This window comes from Emydura macquarii, unplaced genomic scaffold, assembly GCF_026122565.2.
Source record: "Emydura macquarii macquarii isolate MOO-44397 ecotype Brisbane River unplaced genomic scaffold, CSIRO-AGI_Emac_v2 contig_3113, whole genome shotgun sequence".
NCBI lineage: Eukaryota > Metazoa > Chordata > Testudines > Chelidae > Emydura > Emydura macquarii.
The window spans coordinates 6069907-6086098 of NW_027133250.1; the positions used below are offsets into that span (position 1 = coordinate 6069907).

The following is a 16192-nucleotide window of genomic DNA, read 5'->3' on the forward strand; positions in this document are numbered from 1 at the left end:
TATGGAAGAAGGCATTCCTTGGCCTGCTTAACCAGGTGCAGCAATGAATCCAATGGGACCCTAAAACTGTGCATTCCCTGATTACCTGGAATACCTGACCTCCCTTCTGAAGAGAATCAGCCTCTAGTTAATTTTTTAAGTGACTCTGGCAGGAAGAAAGGAAGAAAACTGTATTGTTGGGCTGTACTTAATCCCTGGATGAAACGCAGATGGCTTTATTATTTAAGCATAGGAACCGCACTAAGATAAATCCTGCAGTTCATCAGAATTGCTTCAGGCAATAGGAGTTTTACACGAGTAAGAACTGCAAAGTTTAGCATTCAACCATATGCTGGTTAGCATACTGGTAGCACTGGAGACCATATGTCCTGCATAAATGCTGGGGAGGATAAAGGAATGAGTTCTGAACTAATCCAAAAGCTGTAGCCCAATCAGAAAAGTTGTCCTATAGTTTGAAAATCTCACTGCAAAAGATGGTGTAAGTGCTTTTTTGTTTTTTTGGTTTTTTTTAAAAGGAATATCAAAATATTTTCCCACTGTGAGCGTTTCACTTAAATGGATTATGGTGTTACCCAATGCAAAGAGCTTAGACTCTTAAGGTAAACAAAAAACTGTTCTTTAAAATATTGTGTTTTAGAGAAATACTGTTTGCAATTTATGTCTACCTACTTACCATCTCCAGTTTGGGACTGTAAACTTTAATTATATTTAGCACAAAAAATTTGCATTTTTTCCAATTCTGTTAGGTTCCAATCTTAAATTTCCTCTAAATTCATATAAAGGTCACAACATACATAAAAACAGAGAAACCTAAAAACAAAATCTGCCCTAAAACACAGTAGGCACCATATTTATATTCCATGCATTACCAACTTCTTTTTAAAGTATTTAAACAAAGCCTTTGCCACTTCTAAGACCATTTTCAATGATGAAATAAAACCAAGTACAGAATATACTTATTGCAAAGATAAATTAATTTACAGTGAAGATCCATTTACATTCAAGCCACAAATCTTAGTTTCAATATGACTCCTCACTACTTGTTTTTGCCAAAGTTAAAAGTTTCATAAGGTTAAATCAGAGACAGCAGGGTTTTCAATTGTTTTTTCAGTAAGTAAATTATAAAATTAATATATTATTGAATCAAATTAATGAAATCTAGCTTCATCTTCTAAACTTACCTGTTTTATGACTCAAAACAAGAGAATACCCACACAGAAGAGGTATAGACCTTTAAGTTTCTTCACAATTCAGTTTCCTTTTTAATTTTTAAAAGATACAGTAAAATGCAAGTTCCTCCATGTTTTTCAATTGTATACAAGAACAGGGTGCAAATGCAGCCTTGACCTTTCTAACAGCATAAACAATCCACACCCATTTCTGGAGATGCAGCAAGAACAGTTAACCCCAGGCTCCACCCCTGGGAAGCAGCTCAGCAGTCAAATACTTCTGAAGCTGACTGTTCAACAGGTCTTCACCCCAGGAAGTTCAGTTGCATCCAATTATCTTTGTATGAAAGTTGCTGACTTACTCAACACTTGCATTACTGGGTGCTCAGAAAAGTCAACTGCTTTATCAGTTCTTTAAACCTGATTTCAATTCATGGTACAGAGAGAAGATGAAGATTCAAGAATGAAACTGATCTAGAATTGAACTTCTGTGAGCATGTCTTTAGATGTAGAGATGCGGGTTTTGTTTGGTCCAGACAGATTTAGAAAAAATTCCAGTCACACGTATTAGTGAGATAGCATTCATATTAATAACTCAGAGGCAGCTGATGAGTATTTTTACAACAATCAGATCCATTCCCCATCCATCAAATTAATGTTATGCTCAAAAATATTCTTGCCAAAAACCAGTACAATTGCAGATTGTGTAGAAGTAAAATTTGTCTTGCAATACAACAGTGAAATAAATACTAAGAATTTAACTTTAACTAAGCGTCTCTTTGCTTTGCTGAAGATACCAATAGAATTCATTATGCAGTCACACTCATTGGCTGAGTGCTTCAAAAGTCACAAAACACATACAAAACCAGTCAATTCAAGATTTCCAAGTCATTACTGCTAATGAAGAAGGTAGGACTTTGTTCTTTCAATGTAATAGAGTAAATCCTCACAAATAAGAATACAGTCATTTAGCTACCACCATCAAAAGAGATTAGAGGAGAATGGATGGTCAATATAAAGGAAACTACATAGCAGTAGTGGAATACATACAGTTTTATTTAGATTAGCTTTGTTGGTTTACTGATTTTAACTTTAAGTCTATCCCATATTCATGCCCACTCTCAAATGCTGCGTAACATACAGCACTTCGTAAACTGAGAGATAAACTAATTATTTACTATGTGTATCATCATAATGTCTTGGAGAAATATGAAGCATTTTCTGCTCTGCTTTCCAAATGCTGAAAGGGCATGTGAAGGATACTTATTCAGGTCATCTCAAACTTTTCATGAAAACACAAGGGGGAAAAAAACTGTATTAAACCTATTCGGGGGAATGAGAGAGTGGGTAAATAACAAACTGCCATCAAATTAGAAATAGACAGCCAACACAAAAAGGATAAAACCACCCAATACACTGAAGTTCTGTCCTCAATTATTGTACCTACTTCATATACAAATCCACACTGCTATTGAAACCTATTGTGTCAACTCAAGGTAAGGAGACTGATCTTACCATAAAAAAATAGTGTTATGACAGATTTTTACGAATGTCTCTTTACCCTGTTTTAATATGTTACATGTATTATGTTACCATGTATCATGACAAAACCATACATCATGTCAGAGCATATACAGCTGCTCAGATAACATGCATAATTGAAAATTAAACTGAAAAAGTTGAGGTGGATGTAAAATGTCAACTAACTTACTGAAAATTTGGGTTTTGAAACTGACATTCAGCTAAAGCATGCAGTATCATTTTCACCATATTCAGGGCCAGAGAGATTGCTAATCTATCACTATCTAGCCACAGAACACAAATTCAAGGAAACAGGCATTAGTTATATTAGGACTACATTAGAGTAAGCCCATATAGATGAGGCTGAATTTGCACACACACAAAAAAAACAAAACAAAACAATGTACACTCAGAGGACTGAGAGCTGTTGAGAAAAATGCTGATTTTTTTTTTCCGGAAAAGGAGGGAGGGGAAGAGAGAAGGGAAATCATGAGAAGAAAAAAGTATGAAACTACTAGACAGGAAGGAAGCCGTTACCCGAAAAAAAGAAGAAAACAAAAAAAGACTTTGTATGAAAGAGAGGAAATAATATAAACAGTAATACATAAGTAACAAGAGCTGGGGGGTGGGGGGAAAGGAAAGAAGAGAGCCTAGAGTTTTTGTTTGTTTTTTAAACACTTCTGAAGATGGTGCCAAAAAGACTCGATGTTATGAGACTGAAAAAGACATTTAAGTTATCCAGCCCATACACAATACTCCCTACAGTATATTTTTCTAGTGTTATACAATCTAGTTTAAACTATGGCTTCCATTCCTACCACTAGTAAACCATTATACAGCCTGTCAGGAATATTCTCCTTTCTTAATTTCATCCTACTACTTCTAGTTAAACCTCCTTGCTCCACACTAAATAGTTCCCCACCTTGTGTTGTTCTCATCTGATGTATCCCATACTCTCTTTGCCTGACAAGGGGCTCGTTTACAAAATGTTGTGTTCCAAAAACGGCTGCAAAAAATCAAGTTAGCTAATCAATCAGTTGTGATCAACATAGCATCAGTAATTCTGATCTTCACAATCATGCTTGAATAAAATACAGTTTCATTGACAAGCTTCTTCTCAGATATGAAAGGACATAAATGCCTACAGTCAGAACAACAAAGATTTGTCCCAAAGAAATTATGCTGCCAATTATGAAGGGACACCCCCTCCAGTTGGACCTGTTAGGCAGCAGCAACAGAAGAGGCAGTGACAAGCTTGGAAGGAATAGAATATTTCTCCAGCTATAGCTGGAAGCGGGAGGAAGCAAAAGCACTGGTATATATAACACCACTAGACCACAAGACTGTTTTTAAAACCCTATTGACACCAAAAAGTACTTAGGAATCTGGGAATTTGAGACCTAGAGCTGGCTCAAGAGTGTTAATGCCTGACACCGCAGCACCTGCAAAGAGCTGTAGGGCCATGCCTCCAATTTAATCATTTGTTAGATGTGCTACACACAGTTAGCCTTAATCTTTCCTCATGAGTCCTCTCCAGCAGAATGTTGAGGCCTTTTATGTTTACTAGTCAAAGGCTGATATGAAAGATGGAGACACCCAACAGCAACAGCCAGGTAAAAAATCTCAGCAATGTTCTTAACAGCTGGGCTCCTCTTTCCTCCCCAAAACGTCATATCAGTATGTACCGAAAAATATCTCAAGGCTTCATATAGGAAATGCATATTTTCATTTTATGTAGTCTCAGTAGAATATCTAACAGTTTATTTGCTAAATAAACCTTCCAAGTGTCTTGCTATGTCTGTTTACTTTCAAATTATTGTATGCAGTGTTGTTGTAGCATGTCTGTCCCAGGATATTAGAGACACCAGGTGAGTGAGGAGTATCTTTTATTAGACCAACTTCTGTTGGTTGAGAAAGATAAGCTTTCGGGCTTACACATACCTGAAGAACTCTGTGTAAACCTGAAATCTTGTGTCTCTCACCAACAGAAGTTGGTCCAATAGAAGATATTACCTCACCCATCTTGTCTCTCTACTTTCAAAGTGGCAGGTAAAAGATAAAAGCAACACCACAAACAAGAAACATTAACCACATGCCTTAATTCCACCAACCTAGAAAGTAAAAGATTAGGAGTGAAGGGGAGCCTGCTGATGTTACGGACTGTACTTTTTTCCACCTTCCAATGAACAAATGTAAAAATATATGCTGCAAGTAAGAAGAGAAGGAAAGAAAGACCACATGCAGGAACAGAACCATTTCTAGCATAACCCTGGCAAACGCTGGAAGCACTCCAAAGTCAGAGCTTGAATTTCAATTTTACCCTGACTGTAGGGGGAAAAGCTGGGATGTCATGTGTGTCAGGGATATGTCTTTTGCCATCCCGGTGAAAATCCACTCAAATGTCACAAAGTTATAAAAAAAAACTTGCAGCTTTAATTCCCCAAAAATTCTGTTTGCACTGAGCAATGCTCTAGCCTAAGGCTGAGCAGAACGTTTTGTGCACTCAGTGACACCCCCCCCACACACACACACACTGGGTATGCCTATACTGCAATTAAAAACCCAAGGCTAGACCGTGCCAGATGACTTGGGCTCAAAGGACTCACGCTAAGGGGCTGTTTAACTGTGGTTTAGATGTTCAGACTCGGGTCGCAGTCTAGGCTCTGGGACCCTCCCACCTTGCAGAGTCCTAGAGACCAGGCTCCAGCCCAAGCCCAAACATCCACACCAGGGATAGAAGAAGGGCACTTGAGTTGAATGCAGAGACAAGAAGAACCGGTACCTGTGGGGAGTCAGGGATGGAAAGGAGATACAGAAAGAAGACAAACTAGAAGCTAGTGATGCAGTAGAGCAAAAGGGAAACTGAACTGGAAGCCAGAGGCAAAGGAGATTGAGACTAGCTAGGCAAAGAAATTGGGAGCTAAGGAGGGAGGAGAGTGAGATCAGAGCCCCTAGGGACGGGGAGAAATGGGATATGATCACATTCTAGTTTTTCCCCATAGAAACCCTGTCTCATTCAGTGCACAGCATGGACAGGGTAACTGAGTAAGCAGCTATTACATACTTTGTTTTATGCCACTGTTCAGGACGTTGCCCTGTGTCTTATTTACTGCCTACTATTCAAAGTTTACCAGGGTGGATAAAAATCAATTATTTGGTTTGTTTTGTTTTGTTTTTTCTGTTTTTTAAATCAGATTTTTTTTAAAATCAGTAAAATACTAAATTGCTCTCTCATTTAAAAAATAACACTTACAATTAAATCTCATCACAAACATACTAAACCTACACTTACAATCACCTGAAAATTAATTAATGGCTCTAGTCTGTCCAGCCTAGCTACCAGCTCTTGCCTCTTGAAAGTTGTGGGCTTTCAGTTTCTGTTTCTCAGCAGACTAAAGTCACCTGTGCACAGAAAGACACAGGCTGGATAGGACTGTTGTTCTGTGCTTATGTGGTGGTGGAGCTGGGCCAAGCAAGACAGAAGAGTTCATTAAGACACTGTCTTAAAGACAAAGGACGGAGGCAGGGTAGAAAGGAACAGTGGAGTGGACTGGAAAGAAAAGGGAAGACATTATTCAGTACACACGCAGCTGCCTATATTTCCCCACACTTTTGCCACAGAAAAACTGTCATGGCTTCTGGGCGTAAGAGAGACCCTATCTGGGAATATTTTGAAGAAATTCCTTCCCTGGGTAAAAAAGGAAAACGTGTCAAGTGTAAGCAGTGCAAGAAGGAGATGCAGGGCCTAGTTGCAAGAATGAAACACCATAATGAAAACTGCTTATTGGGAGAAAATGATGTGGATGACGATGTGGATATGTCTGAAGAAGCATGAGGACCAACTGGTTAGCAACTTAAATAATTCACTTTGCAATGCATCATTCTTCAAGACTCTCTCCATACCTTTTAGTACAAGTGTGATTTAACAAGAAAATGCCCAAGCTGTTTGCTATGTTGGCTGATGCTAGAAAAAAAAGTTTAGCTTAGCTAATCCTTATGGCTTGTTTAATTAGTTAACTAGGTTTAGAATCTATCACCCAAGTATACAGTACAGAAAGCTGCAGGAAGAGAAATCTAGAGTTGCCAGTTGCCACTGGGTGTCATTTTCTTATTTTATATTACATAACACATGCCCCTTATTTTGAACATTGTGGCCACAGACCAGAATAGTGATGCCATAAATCTATTCCCTATTTTACTTCAGCATAACTCAGCTTTCCCAAGGGAACCCCATCCTATATTTGTTTTCTCAAACAGAAGTGCCAGTGAGTTCTATGGGGCTTACTCCAAAATTAAGTGCATTCTGAGTGCAGTCAGTCTTAGCTTTTTGGTAATTTGGAATCGGATCTGCACGCTGGCTGAAAAAAATGTAAATCACTAACTGAATAATAGAATGAGAAGAACTGAGAAGAACGACTATTTAAAATCATTTTTAAATTTTGTTTCAGGATTCCATTTCAGCATAAGAGGCTTTGACTGTGACTATCTGCAACAACTCCAGAGTCATCGGTTGGTACTTTTAGCAGCAGTGCTGCAACTAAACATAAATTCAGACAACAAAGTATCAGTAGCAAGCAAAAGATTTCAATCATCCAGTAAAACCACCACCATGGATGGGTTCGTAGTAAGGACCAGCAAATACCAACAAGACACCATAGAAGAAAACATTGTTCAATTCATTTATGCCACAAGTCCTCCTTTACGCATTGTTAACAATAAATACTTTATTGACATGGTTGAGTCCTTATGACCAGGCTACACTCCACCTGGTAGAGCAGACATTGGTGGAAGGTTGCTACATATAATGTATGAGAAGGTACTTGAACAGTGTGCAAGAAATACTGAGGGGAAAATTGCCAGTTTAAGCCTTGATGAGTGGATCAATGAACACCATGATCCAGTAATATGTGCCTGTGTGACAACAGAAGATGGGGTTGCATATCTTTCAGAAACAACAGATACATTGGGAAATGCCCACACGACAAAATATTTAAAAGTGGCAGTGAAAGCTGCAATAAAGTGTGAGCAAAAATTGAACTGTCACGTGCACAGTTTTGTCACAGACAATGCTGCAAACGTGGGAAAGATGAGAAGATACTTAGAAGAAGAAACGTTAGGATGCTTCTTAATAACATATGGCTGCAGTGCCCATTTAATGCATCTTTTAGCCAAAGACTTAAGTAAGTCTTCTCCAGGAATAAGAAAACTCCACCTCATTCTCTTGCGAACAATCTTGACCCCAGATATAAAGGTAGATGCCTAACTTCTGAAGAAGATGCTGCTGCCATGGCATGGGCATCTCAAAATCACTCCTCAGTTATGCCAGCCATAATAAATTTCAGGGCTAGAGCGGAACCATTTAAACCATGCATGTTTACTGATGATGTTTTGAACAAAGTCACTCCCCTGAATTGGTGGAAATCATTAGCCAGGCACCTTGAAACAGAGTTCTTTCAGTTGCCAAGCCAACTGTTCACAGCAGTAGCTTCCTCTGCAGGCACAGAGAAAATATTTTCATCGTTTGGTATTATTCATTCAAAGCTAAGAAATCGACTGTATGTTGAAAAAGCAGGAAAACTCTTATTTCTATTTCAGTCTATGAATAAAAATGACAGTAGGAGTAGGGAAGATGAGAACTAGTTGTAGAAGTTTGAAGGACAGCATACATTTACTGTTGTGATGACTTGTCTGTTAGAGTTAATAAAATCTGAAAATTAAAAAAAAAAAAAAATGTAAGGACAGCTGTCTGCCGGCAACTCAGGAGACGGCTGCAATTGCAAATGTGAAACATTTATGTAATGTTTAAGATTTAGTTTAATAAAATATAAGTGCTATTGTGTTTGTGTGTGAGATTTAGTTCTTACCATTCCTAATGTACTGCTGCTGTATCCGCAGCTTGACACAGGTAGTGTGTATTATGCACTATTTCCTAAATTAATAAAAATCAAGTTATCTAAAAATGTACACAAAGAATACCCTGCTAGATGTTGTAAAATGCTGTATTGAGTTGTAAATTAACCTGTTTTAGTGATCAGATTTGCACCATTGTTTAAGAAATATGTGAAGTAGTATCAGTGGGAAACTTGATTTAAATCAATGATTTTCTCTTAGTGATTTAAATCATGATTTAAATCACCTTGATTTAAATCAATCCACCCTGATTCAAACCCTATTCTGATGACAAAATTATTAAGTTTCCTCATGGGCTTTTTATGGCATTCATCAATATAGTATCTAAATACTTCAAACAGTCTTCACAATACTCCTGTGAAATGAATATTATCTCCTTTTTACAGACAGGGAACTGAAACACAGAGAGATCAACAACAAAAGTATCCACTTATTTGGGATGCCCAGTTTGAGATACCTACGACTTGATTTTTCAGAGTATGTAGCATTATATGGCACTTCACGTGTTCAAAACACAGCTTGCATTGACTTCAGCTGCAGCTACAAATTCTATGCACTTCTGAAAAATCACACCACAAAGCCTCAAGTCAGGCACCCATAAAATGAGGAACATGCAAATAGTGACCACCTCTGAAAAGTTTCGTTTAAGTGACTTGCCACAGAGACAACCCGTACCTGCCATTGGAGGGGCGGGGGGTGCAGAACGAGGGCAGAAGCTTCACAGATGTTACTGAACATGCTCAGTCTGTGTGAGCATGCTCTGTACAACCCAAGCAACAACTCTGGGGTATCATGTGATCCCGTGTGCCACCTCCCTCCACCCACCCCCAGCGTCACCTCTACTTGCCCATCATCACATAGGAACACAGAGGTAGGAAGTGATAGAATCCAGTTCTGCAAGGCACCATTCAACTGTCTTAGCCACAAGACCATCCTCTCTCATTCTGCAGTCCCCTGCCTCATTCGCTACACACATTCCAACTTCTGGAACCAATAAAGCAGACGCTGTACAGACAAGTCTCCTTCACTATATAACTCTGATTCATCCCCAGAACAGGTCATTTCTTTGCACCGAATGAGGCAGGTGTCTTGTGGGAAAAATAGCATGTTATCATGTAATTAAGAACATATCATAATGCATAGACACAGGAGGCCCGAATCAAGGATGGACAGACAATTGCAATTATGGCATATCCTACTTTTGAGTTATTGACTTTGCAACCTTAATAATGTTCTTAACACTTTTTGGGTTGAATTCATAAAAAAAAAAACTTAAATATAAGATGCCTACACAGCACAATTTGAGACTACCTCCTTCCTAAATGCCCTGCCCTCCCATGTTTCAACGAGCTACATGAGGTCAAAATACTGGGGAACTTTATTCTACTGTTACCTATAGAAACAGTTCAAGAAGAAGACAGTAGAAGATACACAAGTTGACAACATTAAATTACCTAAACAAGCTGATGGCCAGAAAGATTATTGGAACTCTTTTTCTAGAATTGATTACTCAGTTATTAGACCTAACTTGACCTAGTAGCCCTTGCTGCAGTGTTTCAATGTCATTATGAATGATATGGGCCACAAGTCCCCAATACCCTGCAGAGTGTAATGCAAAACACATTTTGGTTCCCTAACTCTTAAAACGCACTTTATGCTTTCAGGAGAATGAGCAATCCACTGAAATGTCCACACACACTGATGCAGGTTTTCTTCCATTCAGAAGAAGCAATGTTAGTTTAAGCGTTGAATCTGGCAGAAAGCTTGGGAGATTTAAAAAAGTGACATCATAAGGCGCTCATCCCCAACAACAGATGGGAGAAATCACTCTGCAAATACACACACGTGAGAGGAACAGTACACAACATCACATGACACAGTGAGATTAGTGCCTAATGTCACTGAACTCTAATATCAGAAGCACCCTGCAGGTTGTAAACTAGCTCCAATGATGATGCTTTCACTATACATGACTGAGGACAAAAAGGAGAGAAACTCAAAATAAGGAAAAAGTGTTTGCTATCCATCTGAGCAGATATAAAAGTCAAATCATTGTGCAATATAGGACAATGCAAATTACACATAAAATGATCATATTGGATGATGGTTGCTCTGTGTAAAATGTGTTTTAAAGGTAAAATGACTAACAGGACTGATTATACAGGGATTTACCATAAAAGTGATATATCAGAATCCCAGCAAAGTTCTGGATGAGTGTATCCTGCAAGAGCACATCAATTTAAAAACAGAATTTTGCCCCAATTTAGAACTGCTTCATAAAATGAACAAACAGTATGTCTGCATACAAAAGTGAATATTTGATTTTCACACATACCAGATAGTTGCGTTATGCAAGTAACAGTTCATAGTAAACATAATACAAGCATAAACAACTGACTGAATATAAAGACAAACTTATTATCTGGATTAACTACAAGCCACAAACATTCCTATCTAATCCACTTGATGGACAAAGATAACTCCTGTCTACACTGCATCCCATAACTTAAAACTGCGAAGAGCTATCTTCCTATTCATCAAAGCAGTATATGACAAGTGAGAAGTATACCACGTTATAATGGACAACTGCTATAAACAATCACAAAGAGCTCATCTTTATCCACACATTCAGCCTGTGGCATAAAACTAAGGAAAATGAAAGCATGCAGAGAGCACAACAAACACAATGGAGCAAACAAAGTAGGCTTCCATTTGAAATCTAAACACTCCACATAAAGATTTCCCTAAACAGCCTTTGATTTCACACACACAAAAAATTTACAAGTTTGAACATCTTTTATTGTATTTGGTATTTTTCTAACATCTTTGAAAAGTTATGCTAGGATGAAACATGGTCTGGGAAGTTTCAGGGGAGCTGGTATGTCTCTAATGAAGTCTGAGGCAGGTTATAATGGGAGGCTGATTTCATTGTTAATCTATGGCACAACTAGTATGCCCCCCAAATGAACCTCATCCTCTTTAAAATAAAAGAGTTCCATAACACCTCAGATTTTCTTATCATTGCTTTTCAAATTCATGGTGAAAAGCAATTTCAGCAAGCATTAGACAATTCCCAGTAGAGCACATCCAAAACACTGAACTAACCCAACCCATGTTACACACACAGGTTTATTACTATTTTAGTTAATACAAATTGGGCCTAAATTCTCAAACCCTAATGGCAAATTTCAAGGTCACATCAGCACACATAGATGAACAGCAAAAACAGAGTCTCACTCCTCTGTCCTCCAGAACTCTGACTAGATTTTGCTAATCAAGGTGAATCAATGGTCTTGCCATTATTTTAACAGTGGAGTTTTTTGCATGATAATGTTCCAAAAGGGATCATTTCTGACTGCCCATCATCTCTGGTACATTCTTTGCAAACATACTCGAGACTCCAACTTCTGGGACTCTTTCCAAGAAACAAGGATGTAAATAACGTCATAGTAAAAGATTGACAGAACAAACTGCTTTGTGGAAAACAAAGGTATAATACAAATTTGTGTTCAGTCTCTTCAAAGCAAACCAATTTAATGCAGAGGCTGTAGATCTATTATCCTATATTTGAATATGCATCAGACAAAAGCTGTGCTTGATAATCTTCTAAATAGACACTATCCTGACACATTGCTAGCATATTTATCATATTGCCAGGAAGCATAAGGAATTAAGTTTTCCCAGTTTGGATTTCTTGGCTTACAAGTAAATACAGTTCCCTGAAGGACAGCTCTATTTCATGACTCACTTGTGAGCTAAAATATCAGTACCACACTTAACTTCTAAAGATCACTGACACTTGTGTACACAAGTACAGAATCTGATTTCATATGAGAATCTGCCTGTTATATCAGAGCATCTAAGCATTCAAATGTCCTGTGGTTTGAAACCTTTTACCATACAGTGATTCTTCAATCACTAATGACTGGTTTTTTAAGTGTGGTTGCTTACTAGAGAAGTGGCATAGAATCTCGGGTACATGCCACCTATAAATTTGAATTTACTCAATAGGGCAGTAACTAAGAATAAGGTGACGACATAACAGATGGGTTCTTCAGCCTTGCAAATTCAAATGCAGTCAACTGAAAATATCACATCAACTCATACAAGTGCCATCTTAATGCTCAATAGTTGCAGAAGTATATATGAGCTGGGACTAGGGGGTACATTTTCAAAATCACTTAAGTGATTTAGGAGCTTAAGTTACTTTTGAAAATTAGATTTAGGAACATAAGTTGCAGGCACTTTTTTGAAAATGTTGCCGTAGGTGCAACAATTAAATGGAATGTTTCTGAGAGGTGTTTGTTTTCAAACCACAATCATGAAGATTAGATAAATAAAAAACAGGTAATTCCTGTTTTTCCAATTTGGAATGGTTAATGCAAGTAGCTATCAAAAAAATAGGTGGATTTGCCTTTGATTAAATTTGATTTGTTAATAAATTTCTTTAGATATATTTGTTAACTAATTGTACATTTTGTTTTCAGAGGGGAGCAGAGAGAATGAGGAATGTTTTATCCACATCTAATTGTAGCAAGAGAAGTTTATCCTGAAGTTTATAAAATGTGCCTTGACACAGTATTTAGTCATGAGACACTAAAGAATCCAAGCCTTCTTTCTTATTGAAGGCATGCCACAACAGTAGAAACCAGTAAGACTTCAGGGCTTTTTGAGGATCTGTTACACATCTTAAAATTCCCAGTGAGAGAAATTATAGGCTCATGTAATCCATGTATGAAATAAAATAATGGATTCATGTGTTCTTTTAGACCACTAATGGTTCTCCCAATTCAAAGGCAGCACCCAAGTCCAACACACTGAGCAGCTGGAATTTTCTTATTAATTTAGGATTATATCATTAAAGAAAACTTGGAAAGCTGGCACAACTGATAACGCTACCAGTGACGTCAAGATACAGTGGATATCACTTAACCTCTGTAAAACTAGGTTTCTAAAAAGCCATCCTTTCTATAAAAAGCGTTCTCTCTCCAAATATAAGCCATCTTGTGCACTTTGCTAACTTCACATGGCCATTAAATTTGGTGGCATTTTCACAGTAAGGACTTTGAATATTCAATGAAGATAGATATGCAATAATTTGTATATGATATGCGTATTATCTTTATATCCGAGAAGCACCTAAAAGGTTTCAACCAGGTCAGAGCCACACTGTGTGCTGAACAAACAGTAACAGTCCCTGCCCCACAGGGCTTACAAAAAATCTCTTCCGAACACAAATTTTTCGGAAACAAGATATCTGAGTGATTTATAAACCTAACTGACTTATTTTTAATTAAATACATTTAGTTGATCATCATATGCATGGAGACACTATTTTAATAAAGCTTTGGTATTTTTTGGCAGTATGAAATTCTACAAACATGAATTTGTTACTTTCTGTGCTGACATTTAAATAATGAGAAAATTTTATTTGGCTTTTTTCATCATAACATTAACTTTTAATCATAACATTAGTAAAGTAGTGCAAAGTAAATTAAGATTTAAAAGGAACACCATTTACTTGAAATCTAAGCTTTTAACTTTTTTAAATTGACATTTCTGACACTATCATGCCCCTGAGCGCTTCTAGGAATTTCTGTAATTGTACAATCAGACATTTTCTAATTTTTAAAAATATACTCTCACCTATTGCTTTACCCATACTGTAGGGAAAATGAACACACAAGTGAAACTGACTAAACACATAGTGCTATCAAAGGCACAAACTGAAGGGGGAAAAACCCCCACAAGAGTGTCTTTTCATCTCTTCCAGTGCTGCTTGAAACAACAGCAGGGAGAAAATTTTCAGACAGATGTGATTTTTAAACGGATGGTGTCCCTTTGAAATTGTTTTAGTTTTAAATGTTAAATTTCACTAAAAAAAAAAAAAAAAAAAACCCTCTTAATAGCCCAGTGTCCCTTTAACATGAACAGAAGCAAATCAAGAAATATTTCAGAGCAATCAAATCCATGACTAAAAGCAGGACACAACACAGGGAGAGTGGGTTAACACTTTGATCACTAAAGCATTCAAAAATTAATTCCATGTGTAAGCTTTTTTTTTTTTTTTTTTTTAAGCAGAGACTATTTTTTCTGTAGGCATGGTTCATGCAAAACAGCTTCAGTAACAACAGGACTTGCTCCACCATCACCACAACGTTCAATTCAGATCATCTACCAGGGCTGCATAGTTTTTTTTTTTTTTTTTTAAATCAGATCCTCTCAGACTGAGCCTGGATTTGTGCTGTGAGATTTTCTCAAACCCTTCACCGCCATATCTCCTTTCCCACCATCATTCTCCCGACTCTCCCAACCCACCTCCCCTCCCACACAATAGATGCACGGAGGTTAGAAATAGGAAACACCTACGGACTCGGCGCATCCATCCCTCCTGCCGGCACCGGAGAGCCTGTCTCGGACACAGGACGGGCCTGACATCCAACCGACACAACACAGGTTCTTCTTCACCTCCTCCTCCTCCTCCCCTCGCCCCCCGCCATCTCCGCGCTCAGACCATCCTGCCTCCGCCCGAGCCGCCAACCTGCCTCCCACCATGCTCCCTGCCCCGCACGCCGGGGAGGCGACGAGCGCCGGCGTTTGTGCTCACAGCCCGGGCCAGGCAGCCACAGAGACGGCGGCAGACCCTGCCATGGCAGGCGCCCCCGCCTTCCTCCCCACACCGCCCTGCCCGCCCGCCCCGCCACCGCCCCGGGCCCCCCCCCACACATGCCCTGCCCCGGGCCAGACCCCGGCACCCCGCTGCCCCCCCGCCCCTCCCCCACTGTTCTGAGCCCACCGGGCCCCTCCCCCGGCGTGGCCGGCCGCCCGCCCGCCCGAGCCCCCTACGCACCGTGCCCGGCCGGGCGCTCCCTGCTCGCACCGCACCGGGTCGAGGTGAGGGGGGATCCCGCGGGCTCCGCCGCCTCCCGCGCTCTCCTCACTCATCCCCCGGCGCCAGCGGCCCCAGGCCCCCCCAACAACATAGTAGTAAGTTTCTATTGGCCGGCCAGGGAGGGCGGGTCCGCCGCCAGCTCCGCCATTGGCTGCTGGGAACCCGCGGCTCCCGGTCCCGGAGGGGCTGCAGCGCGCCGCGCACGCAAAGGCCGGCCCGGCCGGGGAGCGGGGCGCACGCCCTGAGGGGAGCCACGGGAGCGCGCCCCACCCCCCACACCCGAGGCAGCGGGAGGGGAAGCCGGCCGTGCCCCCCCCCCACCGAACGGGGGGAGGGGGTGACAGAGAAAAGGACTCTCTCTACTGAAAAATGGGGCGAAAGCTAGGCCCATCCCCAGCCGATGAACAAAACCCCCACCCCATTACACCCCTGCCCTCCTCCCCGCTCCTCCGCCCCGGGCACAAGGGACCACAGCGAAGCAGCCGCAGTCACTTGGGCAGGGTACCCAGAGGCATCCCCAGGAAGGATTGCTGGATGTGGAGCCTGAACGGTAACATCCAGCCCAGCACTTCCCCCAGGAGTGGGTCCGTTTTCAAGTGTTGTGCCTGCACCTTTTTAATCAATTCTTCACATCAGTCTTTGCTCTGTAGGATGGGGGTGGAGAGGAGGCCCACAACCCCCCCCCCCTCACACACACACA

At 40.1% G+C, this 16192-nt stretch overlaps 1 protein-coding gene across 3 annotated transcripts in view; it reads right to left on the reverse strand.

Moving 5' to 3' along the window:
• EPB41 (erythrocyte membrane protein band 4.1) overlaps nucleotides 1-16192 on the reverse strand; it is a 153079-nt gene that overhangs the window by 102758 nt on the left and 34129 nt on the right. The window contains exon 1 of one of the 3 annotated variants that reach the window (XM_067530711.1): nucleotides 15451-15541. The exons of the other annotated variants lie outside the window; for them this stretch is intronic. The gene's annotated coding sequence lies outside the window, so the exon portion shown is untranslated. Of the gene's footprint in view, nucleotides 1-15450; nucleotides 15542-16192 lie in introns of those variants that run through there. 3 annotated transcript variants of the gene reach the window in all.